Source organism: Piliocolobus tephrosceles, chromosome 11, assembly GCF_002776525.5.
Source record: "Piliocolobus tephrosceles isolate RC106 chromosome 11, ASM277652v3, whole genome shotgun sequence".
Lineage (NCBI taxonomy): Eukaryota > Metazoa > Chordata > Mammalia > Primates > Cercopithecidae > Piliocolobus > Piliocolobus tephrosceles.
This window is the reverse complement of record NC_045444.1, coordinates 444,682-466,656: the sequence shown is the minus strand read 5'-3', so window position 1 is coordinate 466,656 and position 21,975 is coordinate 444,682.

The following is a 21,975-nucleotide window of genomic DNA, read 5'->3' as shown; positions in this document are numbered from 1 at the left end:
CAAATAACTAAATAAAATTAGTAAAAGAATATGATAACTAAGAACATCAATAAGAGATACAGATTATTAAAAGAAAAAAATCTGGAGCTGAAAAAAGCAATAACTAAATTGTAGTAACCACCACAGGAATTCAGCAGATTTAGCAGGCAGAAAAATCGGTGAACATACAGACAGGAAAATGGAAATAATCTAATCTGAGGGGCTAAAAGGAAAAAGAATAGGGAAAAGTGAACAGACCCTAAGAGATATGTGAGGCACCATCAAGCAGATCAATATACATATTATAGGAGTCTTGGAAGGATAAGACAGAAAGAAGCAGAGAGATTATTTGAAGACACAATCGTGAAAAACTTTCTAAATTTGCAAATGTATTCATCTACAAGTCCAAGAAGCTCCACAAGCTACAAGGAGGGTAAATTCAAAATAACCTATACTGAGACACCTTATAATAAAACTGCTGGAAAACAAAGAGAGATAAAGAAAGAATCTTAAAAGCAGCAAGAGAGAATCGGTTTGTCAGATACAAAGGATCCTCTAATATTATCAGCCAATTTGTCATCAGAAACCTTGCTGGCCAGAAGGCAGTGGGATGATGTATTTAAAGTGCTGAAAGAAAAAAATTGTTAATAAAAAATTCTACATCTAACAAAACTGTTCCTCAAAAATGATGAAGAAATTAAGACATTTCTAGATACATGAAAGCTGAATGTGTTCATTACCACTCAATCTGTCCTATAAGAAATGCTAAAGGAAGTCCATTTTGAAATAAAAAGGATGCTAGGCAGTAACTCAAAGTCACATGAAGATATGAAGAAGATCTTTACTTGAGGTAAATACATGGGCAAATATAAAAACCAATATTATTGTAATTTTAGTTCTAACATCAGTTTTTATATTCTACAGAATTTAAAAGACAAATGCAAAAAAAAAAAAAAAAAAGGTAAGTCTCTGTTAGTGAATACACAATATATGGAGTATGTTAGCTGGTTTGTGTTCCCATAAAGGAATATCTAGGCTGGATAATTTATAAAGAAAAGAACTTACTTGGCTAACAGTTCTGCAGGTTGTACAAGCATGGCACAACATCTGCTCAGCTTTTGGTAGAGGCCTCAGAAAGCTTTTACTCATGGCAGAATGTGGAGGTGGAGCAGACATGTCACATGGCAAGAGAGGGGGCAAGAGAGATGCCAGGCTCTTTTAAACAACCAGCTCTTGTATGAACTAATGGAGCAAGAACTCACTTATTACCATGGGGAGGGCACCAAGCCATTCGTGAGGGATCCATCTCCATGACCCAAACACTGGAGGCCCTACCTCCAGCATTGGGATCAAATTTCAACATGAGATTAGAAGGGGACAAAAATCCAAACTGTATCATAGAGTTACAATTTGTGATATCAATTGTATAATGGAGAGAGGAGCTTCATAGAAGTAGAGGTTTCATATGCAACTGAAGTTAAGTTGGTATCAATTTAAATTATGTTGTTATAATTTTAGAATGTTATATGTGATCACTGTCATAACCACAAAGATAATATCTATAGGATATACACAAGGGAAAATGAGAAGATAATCAAAATGTGAAACTACAAAAATGAACTAAACACAAAAGAATGCAGTATTGGAGGGAATGCAGGATGAAAAAGCTATAAAACACCAAAAACAAATAATAAAAGGACAAAAGTAAATACTTCATTCTCAGTAATTACTCCAAATACAAATGGATTAAATTCTCAAATTAAAATAATATATTGGCAGAATGAATTTTAAAAACATGATCCAACTAGATAACCTCTACAAGAGATTCACTTTAATTCTAAAGACATAAATAGATTGAAAGTGAAAGGATGGAAAAAGATATTCTATGCATACAGTAACAAAAAGAGAGCTGGGGTGGCTATAGATAATTAAACTTCAAGTCAAAAAATGTTAAATAGACAAAAAGCATATTATATGTTGAGAAAAAGGTCAACACACCACAAAATAACAATTATAAACATATATGCAGCAAGCATCAGAGCTTCAAAATATATGAAGCAGACATTGGCAGAATTGAAAAGAGAAAAGGTGGTTCTATGATAATAGTTGGAGTCTTCAATATTACACTTTCTATAATGGATAGACTAACCAAAGATCAATAAGAAAATGGAGGATACAATAACACTATCAGTCAATTGGATCTATCAGATATGTATGGAACACTCCACCCAACAAGAGCAGAATATATATTTCCTCAAGTGTACATTGAATGTTTTCCAGGATAGACAATGTATTATACCACAAAGCAAGTCTTACTAAAGTTAAAAAGGTTTTAACAATACAAAGTACTTATGATCACATTAGAATAAAACTAGAAATGAGTAAGAGAGGAAAATTTACAAATAAGTGGACATTAAGCAACACACTCTTTTTTTTTTTTTTTTTTTTGAGATGGAGTCTCATTTTGTCACCCAGGATGGAGTGCAGTGGCACAATCTCAACTCACTGCAACCTCCGCCTACAGGGTTCAAGCAATTCTCCTGCTGCAGCCTCCTGAGTAGCTGGGATTACAGGTGCATGCCACCATGTCCAGCTAGTTTTTGTATTTTTAGTAGAGATGGGGTTTCACCATGTTGGTCAGGCTAGTCTCAAACTCCGACCTCGTGATCCTCGGCCTCCCAAAGTGCTAGAATTACAGGCGTGAGCCACTGTGCCTGGCCAAGCAACACACTCTTAAACGGCCAGTGGATACAAGAAGAAATAGCAAGAAAAATTAGAAAATACCTAAGATAAATGAAAACAAAACCCAAACATAACAGAACTTACTGGATGCAGCAAAAGCCATGCTAAGGGGAAAATTTATAGCTCTAAATACATTAAAATGAAGAAAGATCTGAAATCAACAACTCAAATTTACACATTAAGGGAAGAGAAAATGAAGAGTGAACAAAACCCAAAACTAGCAGATGAAGGAAATAATAAAGATTAGAGCAAAGATAACAAAAACAAAGAATAGAAGAAGAATAAAGAAAATCAGCAAACCAACTATAGCTTTTTTTGAAAAGATCACCAAAACTGACAAAATCCTAGCTAGGTTAACCAAGAAAAAAAGGAGAAGATTCCAATTACTAATATCAGAAATGAAAGTGGGGACATTACCATCGATGCTGCAGAATTAAAAGTATTATAAAGGGGTACTATGAACAATTATAAGCAAACAAATTGTTTAAACTAGATGAAATGAACAAATTCCTAAAAATATGCAACCTACCATGACTAAATTATGAAAAAATAGAACATCTGTATAGGCCTAACTACTAAGATTCAATCAGTAATCAAGGAATCAAAAGTCAAGGATCCAAAATCAATAATCAAACTTCACTGAATTCTACCAAACATTTAAAGAAGACTTAACACCAATCTTTCTCAAATTCTCTAAAGTTGAAAAGGAAGATCAGGCAGGCATGGTGGCTCATGCCTGTAATCCCAGCACTTTGAGAGGCTGAGGAGGGTGGATCACCTGAGGTCAGGAGTTTGAGACCAGCCCAACCAATATGGTGAAACCGTGTCTCTACTAAAAATACAAAAATTAGTCGGGTGTGGTGGTGCGTACCTGTAGTCCCAGCTACTCAGGAGGCTGAGATAGGAGAATTAGTTAAACCCAGGAGGTGGAGGTTGCAATGAGCTGAGATCATGCCACTGCACTCCAGCCTGTGTGACAGAGCAAGACTCCATTTCAAAAAAAAAAATTGAAAAGGAGAGAACACTTCCTAACTTATTTTATGAGGCCAGCCTTGCCCTGACACCAAAGTCAAACAAAGAATTGAGTTCAGCAGCATAGTAAAAGTGCTGTGTACCGTGACTAAGTGGGATTTATTCCTTGATTGTAAGCGTGGTTCAACATACAAAAACCAATGAATATAATACACCACATTAGCAGAATGAAGAAAAAAAATACGTGATCTTCTCAATTGATGCAAAAAAAGTATTTGACAAGATTCAACACCCTCTCAGAATAAAAACACTGCACAAACTAGGAGAAAACTATCTTAACCTAACAAAGGCTGTATATGAAAAGTACATAGCAAATATATGCAATGGTGAAAGGCTGAAAGTTTTTCCCAGAAGATTAGGAACACAATAAGGATGCCCACGCTCACCACTTTTATTCAATATCATATTGGAAATTATAGTCAGAGTAAGAAGGCAAGAGAAATAAATAAAAGACACTCAAATTAGAAAGGAAAAATTAAAATTACCTCTTTTTGCAGATGACATGATCTTATATGTAGGAAACTCAAACAGTCCACACAAAATTTCTCAGAATGAAAAAATTCATCAAAGTTGCAGGACATAAAATTAATACACAAAATCAGTTGTGTACACTAATATAAAACAATGCAAAAGAGGAAATTTGGAAACCAATTCCATTTACAGTAACATCAAAAAGAATAAAATACTTAGGTATGAACTTAACTAAGGAGATGAAATACCTGTACACTGAAAACTGAAAAAAGAATGTCTGAAATAAATAAAAGAAGACCTAACTAAATGGAAAAGTATCCTATGTTTTACAATGAAAGACTTAATATTGTTAAGAGAAAAATACTACCAAAGTGATCTACAGATCTAATGTTGCCTGTCAGAAATCACAGTGTGTTATATAAAAATTTTCTTAACAAATCCTAAAATCTACATGGATCCCAATGGACCCTGAATAGCCAGTGCAATCTTGAAAAAGAACAAAGTTGGAGGACTCACACTTTCTCATTTCAAAACTTAGTACAAAGTTACAATAATCAAAACAGTGTGGTACTGGCAGGAAGACAGACATATAAACTAATAGGATAGAAGAGAAAGACAAGATATAAATTCTTCCATATATACTCAAACGATTTTTGACAAGGGTGCCATTACCATCCAATGGGGAAAAACAGGTTTTTTGGTTGTTTTTTTTTTTTTTTGGTTATTTTTTCAAGAAATTATGTTGAGAAAACTGAATATCCACATGAAAAACAATAAAGTTGCAGCCCTACTTTATATCACATATAAAAATTAACTCAAAATGGATCAAAGACAGAAACGTAAGAGTCAAAACTATAAAACCCTTAGAAGAAAATGTAGAGGAAAAAATTCATAGCTTTGCGTTTGACAATAATTTTTTGGACATGACACCAAAAGCACAGGTAATAAAAGAAAAAAGAGATAAATTTGACACATCAAAATACACTATCCACAGAGTGAAAGAGAACCCACAGAGCCAGAAAAACACATTTTTAAATTATATATCTAATAAAAGATTAATATTCAAAATATATAAACAACTATTACAATTCAACAACAACAAAAACAACAACCCAGCCAATTAAAAATGGGCAAAGGACTTGAATAAACAGTTTTCCAAAGAAGATCTACAAATAACCATTAAGCATATAAGAAGATCTTCAGCATCACTCATCATTAGGGAAACACCAACCAAAAGCCCAATGAGATACTACTTCATTAGGATGGCTATTATTAAAACAAAAACAGACATAGAAAACAAGTGTTGGTGAGAAAGTAGAGAAACTGAAATCTTTGTGCTTTGCTGGTGGGAACGTAAAATTTTGCGGCTGCTGTGGAAAAAATAGTATGGCAGTTTCTCAACAAACTAAACATGAAATTAACATATGATTCACCAATTCCACTTCTAGATATATAACCAAAATAATTATAAAGCAAGAACTCAAACAAATCTGTGTACACCAATGTTTATAAAATCATTATTCAACATCCAGAAGTGGAAATAACCAAAATGCCCAATAATAGACCAAAGAATAAACAAAACATAGTATGTACATACAATGGAATAATATCCAACATTAAAAAGGAATACATTCTGTTACATGTAGCAAGACGAATGGACCTTCACAACGTCACACTAAGACACAAAAGGACAAATATAGTATGACTCCAGTTATATGAGGTACCTAGAACAGTCAAGTTCATAGAGACAGAAAGTAGAATCATGGTTATGAGGGGTTAGGGGAAAGGGTACAGGGAGAGTTATCACTAAGTGGGTGCAGAGTTTCAATTTTGGGGTAAGAAAGCTCTGGAGATGAATAGTGATGATGGTTGCACAACAATGTGAACATACTTAATGCCACTGAACTGTACAGTTAAAAATTGCTAAATGGTAAATTTTATATATATTTTACCAGTTATATACATGAAGGGCACATAGCAGTTTCTGCCTAATAATTCTGAAATTCACTGGGAATATGTCAGTTCCCCAACTCAAAGCAGGGTATATCCTTTGATTAGTACCAGTTCTGTTCCCTGTGATCAGTTCCCTAATTACTCTGGGCTTAGCTGGCTGCCTATAAGAAAGGGCCCAGGCCGGGTGCGGTGGCTCAAGCCTGTAATCCCAGCACTTTGGGAGGCCGAGACAGGCGGATCACGAGGTCAGGAGATCAAGACCATCCTGGCTAACACAGTGAAACCCCATCTCTACTAAAAATACAAAAAACTATCCGGGCAAGGTGGCAGGCACCTGTAGTCCCAGCTACTCTGGAGGCTGAGGCAGGAGAATGGTGTAAACCCGGGAGGTGGAGCTTGCAGTGAGCCGAGATCCAGCCACTGCACTCCAGCCTGGGCGACAAGCGAGACTCCATCTCAAAAAGAAAAGAAAAGAAAAGAAATGGCCCATATTTATAGCAGAATATCTCTTTTAGCCTGCTTCTTTTTATTATAAATTTCTCTGTCCCCTTTAGCCCATGCTGGTGATATTTTTACTAATACGATCCTCTTAAAGACTCTGTGGATTCTCTATCAATCTGATGGAGTTTATCCCATGCCTCAAAGCCACTTCCAAATTCATTACGACACTTATGTTTCTGCTGAGAGAATTTACCTTAAGATTCTTAAAAGCTTCTTTTGTTTAGATGAACGGTCCACCATGTACCACTTTAAATCTTTCTGAAGTCTAAACAATGAGTCTTTCAGCTACACTCATTTCATTTTAACCCTGAGGCTACTTTTACTGACATTACCGTAGATTTGTTATTTTCCATGAGATTATTTATTCTTAGGATTTTTTTTTTTCTGCCATCTGGAAAAACTGGGCCGAATTCTCTATATTTCTTCTAAATTCTGCTTAAAAACTAAACGGTTCATTTTAAGCTCAATTTTCTCTTGCAACACTTCATTATATGCTTCTAAAAGAAGCTTGATAATGTTTTTAGCAGTTTGCTTGGAAGTATTCTTAGCCAGATCCACAAGTTTACTAGGTAATTTTTCTTTTTCCCAGTTACCCCAGATGGCAGTCTTGCTAATTATTCTGACACTACATAACACTATCCGCTCTTTTTTCCAGTGTTCAGTAGCAGTCCCCGCACTAAATGTTCACCATTTTTTCTAGCATTTATAAACTGCTTTTTTTTGCTCTTTTTTCACCATCTCCTTGCTGCCTTCATAGCCCCCTCCTGACATTCAGTCCCAAAGCCAATACCACAGGTTTGAGATTTTTGTGATGACAACACATCCTTTTAGGACAAATCCCTGTTTTAATTATGTATTGTTGCACAAAGTACCTTTAAAACTTAGTTTCTTGAAACAATAATGTTTTAGTATTGTTCATAATTCTGTGGGTTGGCTAGGCTCACCTGGGTGGTTCTGTTCCACCTGGTGTGAGCTGAGGTTACCCTTACAGCTGCATTCAACTTGGCTCAACAACAAATTAGGCCTCTCTCTCATGCCTGGCATTTGATGCTGGCAATCACCTGGGTGCCTCATTCCTCTCCTATGTGGCCTCTCTTTTCCAGTAGTCTAAATTAGCATTTTTGTAACATGGTATCTGCATTCCAAAAGAGAAAAAGTAAGAAGCTTCCAGATTTGTTTTTGTTTTTTTGTTTTTCTTTATTTTAAGATGGAGTCTCGCTCTGTGGCCCAGTCTGGAGTGGGGTGCAATGGGGTGATCTCGGCTCACTGCAACCTCCACCTCCTAGGTTCAAGTGATTCTCCTGTCTCAGCCTCCTGAGGAGCTGGGATTACAGGTGTGAGCCACCGTGCCTCGCTGCTTCCTAGGCAGCGTGACTAGGACTGAAATCAGCATTTCTTCCACATTCTATCTGTCAAAGCTAGTCCCAAAGCCAGTCAAGTTTCAGTGAAAGGATAAACCACAACCTAATAAAAACAATCATGTCTATTACATCAAATATAGGATATAACTTTAGTTATATACAATGATGACATAATTTTTATCACTTATTGTTGTTTATTTTATAAGCTTATTGGAAGAGATCTTTTAGACATAACTAGCCAGATTTGTTATCAACTATCACTATTTTACAAACAGAAAAAAGTGTAATAAATTATTCAAGGCATTTTCAAAATTTCTTCATAGTCACAGTCTGATTTCAGAGTCAACATTTATGTTTATCTCACAATATCATCCTCTGTACCATCAAGTGCATTGATGAGGGAGCATTTTTTTTTTTTTAGACGGAGTTTTGCTCCTGTTGCCCAGGCTGGAGTGTAATGGCATGATCTCGGCTCACTGCAACCTCTGCCTCCCAGGTTCAAGAGATTCTCCTGCTTCAGCCTCCCAAGTAGCTGGAATTACAGGCGCCCAATACCACACCCAGCTAATTTTTGTATTTTCAGTAGAGACCGGTTTTACCACATTGGCCAGGTTGGTCTTGAACTCCTGACCTCAGATGATCCACCTGCCTTGGCCTCCCAAAGTGCTGGGATTACAGACATGAGCCACCACACCCAGCAGCATTTCTTAAAAGAGAATTCCACTATTCTATCTGGAATTTTTCTTCATGCTGCTAACATGCGTTCTTCAAGTTTTCATGCTGATATTTTCTTGGTTGAAGGAGAGGCAGTCACATCATTCCTTTGTTGCATTAAATTTCCTTTGGAGAGACGTGGCTATTCCTCTTACCTTGGGTTGCACTGCTTGGCCTATTTTAGACAATCTTTTTGCAAATATCTCAGAGGCAGAATTTTCCACAATTTCATGTTTGGGGATCCCTTCCTTTCTGAGGACCGAGTAGTTGGTCTTTATTTCGCAAGAAAGTGTGTAATTATGGCAATTTCACAGTTATGAATATTTGCTCCACAGATAACAATTTTGTGCCACTACTTTGTTTCTGTGCCTTCTGCCTTTACTGTAACTTTTTGCATCAATGTCAAGTCAGAGTGTAATCTTTTAAAATATATTTAAAATTACAATTAAACTCAATGAATATATGAGTAGTAATAGCCAAGTTCATGCCTGCGCAGTCAATGGCAACTATGCCTTGAATGTTGCCTGGCTCTCAGTGTTAAATACCATAGATTGTAATTTGAATCTCAATTTTAGAGATGTTAAAATGTAAAAATATATATGTAATATTCACTGAGTTTCTTCTGGGTATCCAGTGGTGAGCTAGGGGCTGTCTGATGATATATTTTAAAGATCTAAAGTAGTGCTTGTTCTCAGGGGATGTAACAAGAAAAGTTTCCCAAATGAAACAGATAACCATGATAAATGGCACAGAATACATTTTAAAGTAAATGACACAATTAGTAACACCTTAGAAATGACAGGGAATGTCAGAACTGAAAGGGATGTGAATGGCAGAGTCCATTCATAGTGACTTTATATTGTGTTGACTCTTTATATCTTTTCCTGATTTTCTATTTTTTGTATTTTTCTTATTCATATATAAAAGTTTTCATATATTCAAGATATTGATATTTGTGGGTTATAAGTCTTTGAAATACCTTGTTCTTGTTGGTAGCATGTTTTAAAAATTTGTTTAGAAGTCTTTGACCATATAGCAGTTTGAATCTACATGGCAATAAAAATGTATCCATGTTTCCCTCTATGATGTATAATTTTTGTTTTATTTTTGAAATACTTTACTGCTGGATATTTGTTCATATCTTCTAATTTTTAAATTGTGGCTTTTCATATTTATCTTTTTGATATACCTGGGATTTATTTTTGTGTATGGTGTGAGATAGGAATTTAATTTTTTCTTATGAAATGATCTCAGGATAGTTTACCAAAAAGTCTACCCTTCCTCACAACATCCCTGATTTGTAGGTGCCTTCAGTTAGAGTACTTAAAACTCTGACTTCTTGGAAAATAGAATTCTACCTTGAGAACATAAAATAATAATCAAATTATATTATGTAAGGGCTGAAACAGAAGAGAGATATACTTTGATATGTACTTTCTTTACCTTTTGATGTTAGAGATAAATTCTGATTAAAGGTATGGGCCTCTCTCTAAAAGGAAAAAAAAAAATGCACAAACACATTAAAAATGTTGCATGATATTTCAAGCGTTCCCAGATCACTTGAAGCCTATACATAAACCCCTCCTCAATTTAGAGTGGGGAAAGTGGGAGGATGGTGGCATATTACCCCAAAACTCAGATACTGTATGACAGAACCTGAAGGAAAATCCAGGAATCCTGTGTCTCTTCCCTGTATCATTCCACATGTATATGTACAGTAGATCGTTAATGCAGAATGGAGAAATATCACAAATTTGTGATCATGCCTGAAAAGAATCAAATAATTGATGCCAAAATATCCAAAATAGTAGCATGAGTTTCATTTTTGATCTGAATCTAACGGTTAATTGTAGATGAAAGATGGAATTCTGTAGTTGTAAAGAAAATGTTGAATTTGAGAGAAGGAATTTAATTTGTTAAGTTCTGTTCCCCACTTAGCCAGAAGGCCTCTTACAGCAGATTATTTCTCAGTTGATTTATGGCTTTGGCACCCTATAAATAATCATTGGAAGACCTAATTTGTTTGTTATATGCAAATTACCTAGGTGAGCTTATTAAAGATAAGGTTGGACTGGTATCAAATGTAACTCAAGACAAGAAGGATTAAGGTGTTTTGTGATTGATTGAGCAGGAAGTTGAAAGTCAGCAACAAGATAGATTGATGTGTTCAGCAGGACATTTTGAATCAAGAGTTATAACACATAATATAGAAAACTCAGTTAATAAACTAACCAAGAAAAGAATGATTTGACTTTGGAGGGACAAAATAATAGGAACTTGGTCAAGGAAATTAGGGAAATTTGGGATTAACGGTATTTTTCCTTTCAAAATAGTAAAAGTTAAAGGCTAAGGAAACGAACCCAGTTAGTGATTAAAGTTCAATGATGATGACAAACTTGCTGGTGGTTTTGGTGATAGTGATGCAGATATTTCTTTAGCCTTATCACTCTGGGGAAAAAAGTCAAAACTCTCAGTTCTTTTTTTTTTTTCTTTTCTTTTTTTTTTTTTTTTTTGAGACAGAGTCTCGCTCTGTCGCCCAGGCTGGAGTGCAGTGTTGTGATCTCGGCTCACTGCAAGCTCCGCCTCCCGGGTTCCCGCCATTCTCCTGCCTCAGCGTCCCGAGTAGCTGGGACTACAGGCGCCCGCCACCTCGCCCGGTTAGTTTTTTTTTGTATTTTTTTAGTAGAGACGGGGTTTCACCATGTTCGCCAGGATGGTGTCCGATCTCCTGACCTCGTGATCCGCCCCTCTCAGCCTCCTAAAGTGCTGGGATTACAGGCTTGAGCCACCGCGCCCGGCCAACTCTCAGTTCTTGACTGAGCCCAAGTTGCCAAACCTGTGAAGCTCTAGCTCCCATCCAAGCTGGTTTGATGTGAGACTGTATTCTAAGAAAGCTCTTGGCCTCCATGACCCCGAAGCAGTTCCTAATTGCTCCAGTGAATCTGAGTAACTGAAAAAAATGATGCTACATCTCCAGGGAGGTAGTTTTGTGGAGCTGACAACCTGGCTTCTCTGAACTAGTCATGAAGCTTGCTCTTGGGCAAGCAGCCTCTGCATGTTTCATAAAACTAGTAGGCTTACATGACTTTTCCTCTCATGGAAATAAACTACATTACACCATCTTTGTGATTCATTGTCCTGTTTAATTTGTTTGTTATTCCTAGCATTCTACCCAACCAGGAAGCGAATTTCAGTCCCACTTTCTTTTTCTCCCTCAATCTTCTTTCCCCTCCAAGTGTATGCCTTTCACTTTTCTCCTGCCTTTTCAGAAATTCTTTCCTCTACCTACTTTTCCCACCATCACTTGAGAGTCTTCTTGCTCCACAGGCTCACTGAAAAATTCTGCTCCATTGTTTTACCTTGAGGCCTTCATTACACATTGGTGGTCATAGCAATACTACTAATGGCAGTAGTAAAAGTGGCCATGGTGATGTAATAATAATAGCCGTAGTATTTGTTATTTTTGTAGAGGTGCAGCAGAAATAACATCACGCTCTTATGTCAAGTTTTTAGCAAATCTTCCCATTGCTATCTCGTCAATCCTCCCAAAAATTAGTCTCACAAATCTTTGGAATTTTGGCCATCAATTAACAAAGTACCATTTATTGAGAACTAAGTCACAGAAATGTAAACTATGGCTGCCAACCTTAAAGATCTTGCAGAGTTAATTGAAAAGTCACTTGACTATAAGCCAAATAAGTGAACAGACTTTAGTGCTGTAAAATTTTAGAGAAAATAGAGACATTGCCCTGGGGTGGTCAGGGGAGGCTTCTAGAAGGTGACAGAGCTTGGCTAGGCATTGGAAATGGGATTGGGCATTCCTGATAAGAGGGACGCAGTGAGAAAGGGCATGAATGTGGGGAAAGGGGCCAGAGAAAATGAAGCAGAAAAATAAAACGAAGATCCAGTCCCATCATCAGAGGAAATTATAAAAGGTATGATATGAAAGTGAATTCTTTTATAATGAAGCCAATATCTTACACAAAGAAAAAACTATATATGTATACACATATGTCACTTTAGTCAACAACTCACTTGTGCAGGAAATACTATTTGAGACTCAGAATAATTTTTCAACTCAGGAACTCAAGTATTTCTATATTTCTGGAAAAATTACACAGCTCACTGCAATCACTTTGTTTTATCTTCCTAGAATTCCGATTATATCTTTTAACTTCTCTTTCCTACTTTGCATCATTTTAGTTCTTTGTGCTGTATCTTAAGTAATTTCTTGGATCTGGCTTCAAATTCACAGAGAGAAAGAGAGAGAGAGAAAGAGAGTGTGCGTGTGTAAAAATATATATGTATACATACATATATAGTCTATTCTTCATCCATTGAGACTTTTTAAATTTAAATTATTTTTTATTTCTAGAATTTCTATTTAGTTTTTTGTTCAACTATGCCTGTTTTTTTTTCATGAAATCCCATTATGAATGCTACTAATTTAATCCTTTATCTTTTTGAATATTTTAAACATATTAATTTCAAAGGCCCTTTCTTCTTTCTCTATTGCCTATTAGTTTGGGCTATGTTCTTTTTTTTTTTTTTTTTTTCTCATTCACCAAATGTACAAGAAATCATACATTGGCTTTCCCTGTGCACGTTGTAATTCTCACCCATCAGTTCATCTTCAACAGGAATTATCTTCTAGGAGAACCCAGGCTCATGCTGACAGATTACAGGATTATCTCAATTTTGGTTTTCTCAGATAACCAAAGATTTACCACTTGACCAGTTTTTATGTTTGTTTTTCAGTTCAGGGGCTTTTGAAACATTCAGTTAAGCTGAAAATTAGATCCCCATATTCCTATGAATGTATGCATGAGACTTGAAGTTTTTAAGAGTGACAGTGGCTAAACAGAGCCCAGAATTGGGGAATAAATTTCAGGCAATGTTCACAAGGCCAATGAGTAGAATTATTCTAATGAGATTGCCTTTTCCATCTTTTCATCTTCATTCTATCCCTGCATGGTTCTTCTTTTCAGTCATCATATTGGTGTGCCTTAAAACAACTACCACTATGAATCACCTTTCATGAATCTGTGGGTTGACTGGGCTTAGCTGGGTGGTTTTTCTGTTCTAACTAGTATCAGTTAGGGCTGCAGTCATCTGGAGACTTGATGGGTTAGTACTTCTGTAAGGACTCACTCATCTGATGCTTTGGGTGGTATCATCTGGAAGTCTGGGCTCGGCTATGTGATTCTTTGGTTTGATGTGGTATTGGCAAGGGCTGCACTTATCTGGAGGACTGACTTGGTTAGAACATTCTAGAAGGTTCACTTATTTGGCTGAAGTCAGTGCTGTCTATCAGCTGAGGGTATAGTTGAATCTGTGGATCGGAGTGTCTCAGTTTTTCTCTGTGTGATCTCACCATGTGGTTTGGACTTCTCACAACATGGCAGTTGGGTTCCAAGAAGAGGTGCTATCAGTGACAAAGGTGGAAACTGCAGACCCCTTAAAGCCCAGATCCAGAAGATGCACTGTAGAACTGTTATCACATTCTTTTGGTCCAAACAGGCCAGAAGACTAGCCCAGATTTAAAGATAAGGGAAACAAATTCTACCTCTCTATGGCAAAAGTGGAAAAGAGTTTGTAGTCATCTTTAAGATACCTCAGTTAACATAATAAAGACTCCCAAAATAGTTTCTTAAAGAAGATAGGTTTGTTTTTCACTCTTAAATGGTAAGTCCAAGGATGTGTTATCCAGATCTTGATTGCAGCTTTATAATGTCATTAGCAACCCAGACCCCTTTATAATGTCATAACAACCCAGCCACAGGGTGGCTGCAAAAACTCCAGCCATTACAACCAAGTTTCAGGCAGAAACAAATGGATAGAACAGACAAGCAAAAGGGATCTAACAACTAAGTCAGTCCTTGGAAGAACTTTTCTTGAAGCTTCCCATGGGCTATTGTTTACATCTCATTGGCCTCTCCTTCTACAAGAGAACCAACAATAGTAACACCAAAAAGAAAGCATACCATCACGTCGGAGATGTTTTTAAATGTTTCCTTGTTTAACAGGTGGTGGATATGAGCTCAGTAAAAGAAGGCAGTGAATCCCAAACAAATCTATTTCAGTCCCTTTTCTTTCCATCCCCACCGTCTTGTTTGCACTTGGCAAGGACTCTCACTGTGGCACTGTGAGAGTGTGTTTGTGGTAGACTAATTTTGGTATTCTATTGAGACAGATGCATACAGCATCATGAGAATAAGGGACATGCTTTAGCCTGCAGGCTGCTGACACGATGGTTGCAGGGTACTATTTAGAGAAAAATTTTAGGGCTCCTTATTAATAAAGGTCCATTTGTAAGCCTAATTACACCCTTGCCAAATAATAGAGTTGACTTTTGTGGCACTTCCTCTTCTGTTTAAACTGGAGATGTTCTTTATCAGCAGGTTTCAGTTGTCAGCCAAGTTTGTGCTCAGGGCCCCTGCTGCACACTTTTATAGAGTTCCTTCTTTTTAGGTCTGTTCTCCTGTCTCACCTCCTTGTCCTAGGTTCAGTGACTACAGAGAATTAAGAATCCCTCTGAATAGAGAAATTCATTCCCATATAGGTAGTGCTCACTAATAACAGCTTTATCTTCCAGCCCTCTTGTAGGAATGTGCTCTTTAGAAGAGGACTGGTCAAAGCCATGCTTCACATCCCCCAGGATCATTCTTCCCTGGTGATATTAGAGGCACAACACCTAGCCTGTGAGGCAGAGGGCATCTTAGGGGCCCTTCTCACAGTCTATATGTTCACAAAGTCCCTTCTACCTATATGCAAGGCCAGTCCCAGGCCTGTAGGACACAGTGACTGTGTGGCATATTTAAAGAGGAGACTCCACACCTGCTCACTCTGCATTTTCTCTGTAGCAGGAGTCAGCAAACTACAGCCTAGGGGCCACCCTGTTTTTGTAAATGAAGTTTTACCGGAACATGGTAGTGCTCATTTGTTTATATATTGTCTATGACTTCTTTCATGCTTTACAATGGCAGAGTTGTGTTGTTTTAACGGGGACCAAGTAGCCCACAAAGCCTAAACCGTTTGCTATTGACTATGTAAAAAATTTGCTGTTTACGGATTGCTGCTCTATGGTGTCCAAGACAGAATTGGTTCTCTCTGAGGCTGTGGTTCTTAGCAGAGGGTGGGGTGATGACTGGAGACATATGGCAATGACTGGAACATTTTCGGTTGCCATGATTGTGGGGAGGAGGGTTTTGCTACTGGCATCTAGTGGGTAGCGGTCAGGGATGCTGTTAAATATCCTATAATGCATAAGCCTGATGCTAACAACAAAAGATTACCCAGTCCAAAATGCCAAAGTTGAGAAACCTTGCTACATGGAAATGGGTGTCCTATAAGACTATTATTGTTTTTCATTCATTTATTCTACAAATACATATTGAATGTGTATTATGTACCAGTCATAGTTATGAGATGGGCAGGTTGTATGCAGATAGATAGATGATTGATAGATAGGTAGGTAGGCAGATAGATAGATAGATAGATAGATAACAGATAGATATATAGAGTCATTTAACACACACAACAGATTACAAACTTAGTACTATTATTATTTCTATTTTACAGGTGAGAAATCTGAAGCTCAAGGAGGTTAATTCACCTAAAATCATCTAATCAGTAGTAAAATGGGATTTTTACCTACTGCTTGCCAAGTACTCTTTACTTTAATAAACAAGGATTTTAATGGAGAAAAAGTTGCATTCTGAAGCTAGACAGATCTGCATTCAAATGCCAGTTTTCCACTTACATGCATGTGAAATGGAGACAGTAAAACCTGCTCTGAAGGAGGCAAGATTGAATGAGACAGTGTGCTGAAAGCACTCTGTGACAGAGCTTGTAATACTGGGTGCAACAAAAATGCTAGTTTCTATTATTTTATTTTTGGTCCTGAATACAAATGTCCTCAGACATCTGGAAACCAACTCATCCAGCCACATTCTAGAATTACGAGTGCCAAAACAGAACAGCAAAAATACGCCATTTTCTCTACCAAAACATGAACTGATTTTCTCAGTTATTTCAGCCTCACAGAGAAGGTGGCAGCTTCCACAAATGGCAGGACCTGTTCTTTAATACGGGCTCTGGAGAGAGAGCGTTTCCCATTCTGTCCAGCTCAGCCTCTCCCTGCAGAGCTGCTGGAGCTGGGATGACCCCCGGGAGTGACAGTCTGTCAGCCAGCAACGCAGGGCCTAATCGCCACGCCTGCACAGCCCCGCTCCAAACACTCCTGTGGAGCACTTGCAGCTGTCAGGAAGGTTTCTCCTGACGGGAGAACACAATTGCACATTTTCAGAGTTAAGGAATAAACACATACGGCAGCTGGAGATGGGGAGCCAACTGCACTCAGAGTGGACTTCACAGCCCATCAACAAACAGGACTCTCTCTGCCTTTAACCAGCGGGCTTTGTCTTTTTTATTTCTCCTTTTGCCCAAAAGCTTGACACTTTACAAAGTTAAGTCTATTGCATTGGCCATGTCATTTCTAGACAAATGAAATAGTTTTGGCTCTGAGGTAATTAGAGAATTATAGTATCACAACCTGGGCTTCAAGGAAGAACTCACCAGGTTCTTCTCCATTCAGCTCAGCATTGCACCTAAGTCTTCTCTCTCCTCCTCTGATCCCTTCTTTCCTCAGCCACTCCATAATTGCCCGGTCTTCTTGTACCCTCCCTCCTGGTACGCTTCCTGAAATTCAGTTTGGCATCAGCATCACTGGCAGACAGAAATAAAGATGAAAAAGTTAGTCTCTAACCTTGGGAGATCCAGGTCCCAAGGGGGAGTCCAGGCTGTGGAGAGACCACATAGTACTCTTTTTCTGTGCACACAGACGTTAAAAGATAACTAATCATATTGCCTCCAGTTCTGTTGTTTTCTGACTACAGCTGAGAGCAAAGGTATAAAGCTCCCCACCTTGTAAAGAGAGAAGCCACTACCTGTGAATAACTTGCCGAAGGGCAGTCCCTCAAAATGTCCATCAAGTCCTGCCTCACAATTCATCCCTAGGGAAGGATACAGAATTGATGAGGGAAAACTGGACAGAAGGATTTCTTAGTGACATCAGAGTGATTCCCACACATTCTATACACAACTATGCCTAAAGCATAGTTTTTTATCCACATCCCAAGTGGGCAGAGACACTGGCGTCAGTAGAGTTTACTCCCTACATAAACCGAAGCACCTTCTAGACATGGAAACATACCTGAGCCAAGCCAGAACCTCAAGGGTGGATGTTGGCATTGCAAATAAGGCTATCTTATTTTGGCATTTCAAAAGGGGCAAGATCTGCTCCCATCCCAAGAGCCCCAATGTAAAGCCTGCTATGGACCAGCCACCCACATACCAAAGCTTCCAAGTAGCCATCTCATTTGGAAGTGAATAAAGCATCTCAGAGAAACAGACCTGCATGACAGCAGAGGAAATGCATACCAACCATTCATACAACACGCCTTGTGCTTAATTAACAAATCCGAAAGACAGCAAAGGATAAGGAGATGTTGAAGGAAATCAGCAGTTCAGAAGAAAATGTCTCTGTTTTGTGTTGCTCTGAAGGAATACCTGAGGCTGGGTAATTTATAAAGGAAAAGAGTTCACAATTTTGATGGCTGGAAAGTTCAAGATTGGGCATCTGCATCTGATGAGGGCCTCAGGCTGCTTCCACTCATGGCAGAAAGCAAAGGGAAGCCAGCTGTGGAGAGATCACATGGCAAGAGAGGAAGTCAAAAAGAGAGCAGGGGAGGTTCCAGGCTATTTTTAATAACTAACTCTCCTGGGATCTCATAGAGTGAGTACTCACTCAGTCCTGAGGAAGGCCATGAATCCATTCAAGAGGGATCTGCTTCCATGACACAAATACCTTCCATTAGGTCCCACCTCCCACACTGGAGTTCAAATTTCAACATGAGGTTTGGAGGAAGCAACCATCCAAGCCATCACAGAGAAGAGCCAGACAATACCTGACTTCAGAGGAAAGGGAGATTTTAAGATCCATAATGAAAATATGCTGAGAGAAATTTAGGACAATATATATAAAAAACAAGAATAAGTTACCACCAAAACAAGAATAAGAAGCTGATTTTAAAAATAAGTATTAGGGCCAGGTGTGGTGGCTCAGGCATATAATCCCAGCACCTCGGAAGGCCAAGGTGGAGGATCACTTGAAGCCAGGTTAGAGACCTGCCTGGGCAACATAGCAAGACTCTATCTCTATTTTTAAAAAGGTATGCATTAGCAATTAAAAATATAATAGTCTAAATTAAAACAAATCCAATGTGTTAAAAGAACTTATTAGGGAAATCTTCTAAAATGTTCAGCAAAATAACAAAGAATTAGAAATACGAGATTTTTTAAAAGGAAGTAAGAAACACAGGGAATAAACCAGCGGATCAATAACTAGCTAATAGCAGTTCCAGGTAAAAAGGAAAAGAAAACATGAAGAGGAGAAAATAGTCAATGAAAAATGGAAGAAATTTTTCCAGAGCTTGGCAGATTGACAAGGCTTAACCACAACCTAGTAGGATTTTTAAAACTTTTTTAAAGGCCTTAATTGAATGCTCGTGAATTTAAGAACACCAATGATAAAAATAATATCCTAGAAGCTGTCAGAGAAAAACGAAAAGCAGGTCACCTACCAAAGAAAATTTCCCATCCAATTGGCAGCAGTCTTCTCATCAACAATACTGGATGCTGGAAGGCAATGGTGCAACGCCTTCAATGTTCTGAAAGAAAATGATACAGAAATTAGAATTTTATACGTAGGAAAGCTACAGAGAGTGAAAATAAATATTCTCATTATCTACAAACAAGGCCATAATACATATATGCAAGGTCATAAAGTTTACCTAACATGCTATGAAAAAAATTATTAAAGGATGTAGTACTTCTGTAAATAAAAATGGAATCTAGAAATAAGAAGTCGACCAGGCATGGTGGCTCACACCTATAATCCTAGTACTTTGGGAGGCCGAGGCAGGAGGATCACCTGAGGTCAGGAGTTCGAGACCAGTCAGGCCAATATGGCAAAACCCTGTTTCTACTAAAAAAAACTACAAAAATCAGCCAGGCGTGGTGGCACATGCTCGTAATCCCAGCTATTTGGGAGACTGAGGCAGGAGAATCCCTTGAACCCAGGAGGCAGAGGTTGCAGTGAGATGAGATTGTGCCACTGCCCTCCAGTCTTGGTGACAGAGGGAGACTCTGTCTCAAAAAAAAAAAAAAAAAAAAAAAACAGAAAGAAAGAAAATAAGAAGTCATGGACTCTTAAGAAACAAGGAGACTACTACAGAATGCAATAAGGAAAAATACCAACTTGACATAAATTAGAACCAGCAGCTGCAGCATTCCAAGGAAAGTTTCTTCAAAGCAAATACATCTTATTCAACAACTACTATGATCTAAGGAAAAGCTGAAAGATCCAAGTACTTTGCTAAAAATGGTACAGCTTCTTTTCTCAAAAAGAAAACTAAGAAATGTAATTATAAGTCCCATTAACAAGAAAGTCGTGAATCAAAAGCAAAACACACTAAAATATGCAGTAATTTAAGTAATTTATGGCATATTAAAAAAAACAAAATCCCACTGGCATTGGCACCTGGCACATTCTCTTACAAGCAGCACAAGTTTAATAACATAAAATTATATGTATTTTCTCCATAGGCTTAATCACACTATTTAGTTCTGTTGTAAATAATATTTATATATCATAATGATATAACTTGTATTTATTAATTTCTAGTATTTTGAATAAGCCTATGGACAACACACTTATATAATTACATTACTTAATATCAGTGTCAAAACTTGGATAATATAAAAATAAAAATAATTATAAAGCTGATGCACAATTTACGAATCAGAGAAGTGAGAGAAAAAAATGTCAAGTAATATAGAGGTTTAAATTTATTTCTAAATAATGATGAATTAAGAGATGATCTCTAAAGCAGATAGAACCAAAAGAAGAGGTTTTAGTATATTATTTAAAGTTATAAAAATCATCCATAAATCCCAAAATAATAATTTAGCCAAGAAGTTCAAGGGAGACATAGAAAGAAAGGTAAAATTAGTATGCGTGGGTGAGTTAAATGGAAATTTCCCAAACAAGGGTGTCTATAAGAGCTATTATTTAGAATTAGGTAGTAACCAAAGGAAAAATAAAAATCTTACAAGAAATGAGAGTGGGGATAAGAGGACCTTTTTTTGTTGTTTTTTGTTTTTGTTTTTTGAGATGGAGTTTTGCTCTATTGCCCATGCTGGAGTGCAGTGGTGTGATCTCGGTTCACTGCAACCTCTTCCTTTCATGTTCAAGCAATTCTCCTACCTCAGCCTCCCAAGTAGCTGGGACTTCAGGCACCTACCACCACGCCTAGCTTATTTTTGGATTTTTAGTAGAGATGGGGTTTCACCCTATTGGCCAGGCTGATCCCGAACCCCTGACCTCAGGTGATCTGCCCACCTCGGCCTCCCAAAGTGCTGAGATTACAGGCATGAGCCACCGCGCCTGGCCCAAGAGGACTGTTATTTTTTAAACCATTGTACCCTGTAGTATTTCAATTACTCTTTTTCCTAGATGTATTATTTTTATAATTTATAAAATAGGGAGTGACAACAAAACAGGTATACTTCCTAAGAAACAAATTTGGAGACATTATGGATTAGTGCAAGAGTCAGGTTGCCTAGCATAGCTTTTACCCACATATTTAATGTTCAATACATATTCAACTGAAATTGTATTAATTTGGTAACAAAATAAAATTAAAATTCTGCTGAGCCAAGACCAGGATCTCAAGTAGGTACAATGGCATAGCAAGAAACACCACCATAATTTGCAAAGCTACATAAAGGTTTTGTACTCATTCTATAAGTAGGTTATAAAACATTGGCAGATAAAAAATTATGAACTCCAGTGTTAGATTCAGATGACATAACTTAAGTACATAGTGTGCATCAGACTAAACATTATTCTTTGTTGCTGTCAGTAGCAAGCACCTTAGTCCCACTAACCTTTCATTGTTCTCTTTCACTGATCAGCTAACATCCAGATTTATAATAGACGTTTCATGTCTTCTACCATCTGACAGTACTCAACCCCTCTAAACTCATCCCCTATTACTCACATTTCCAGCTGAAGATAAAACTAAACCAAAGCAGCTGCCTCCAGAAACTTGGGCAATAAAAAGACATAAATGTGACTTTTTTTTTTTTTTTTTTTTTT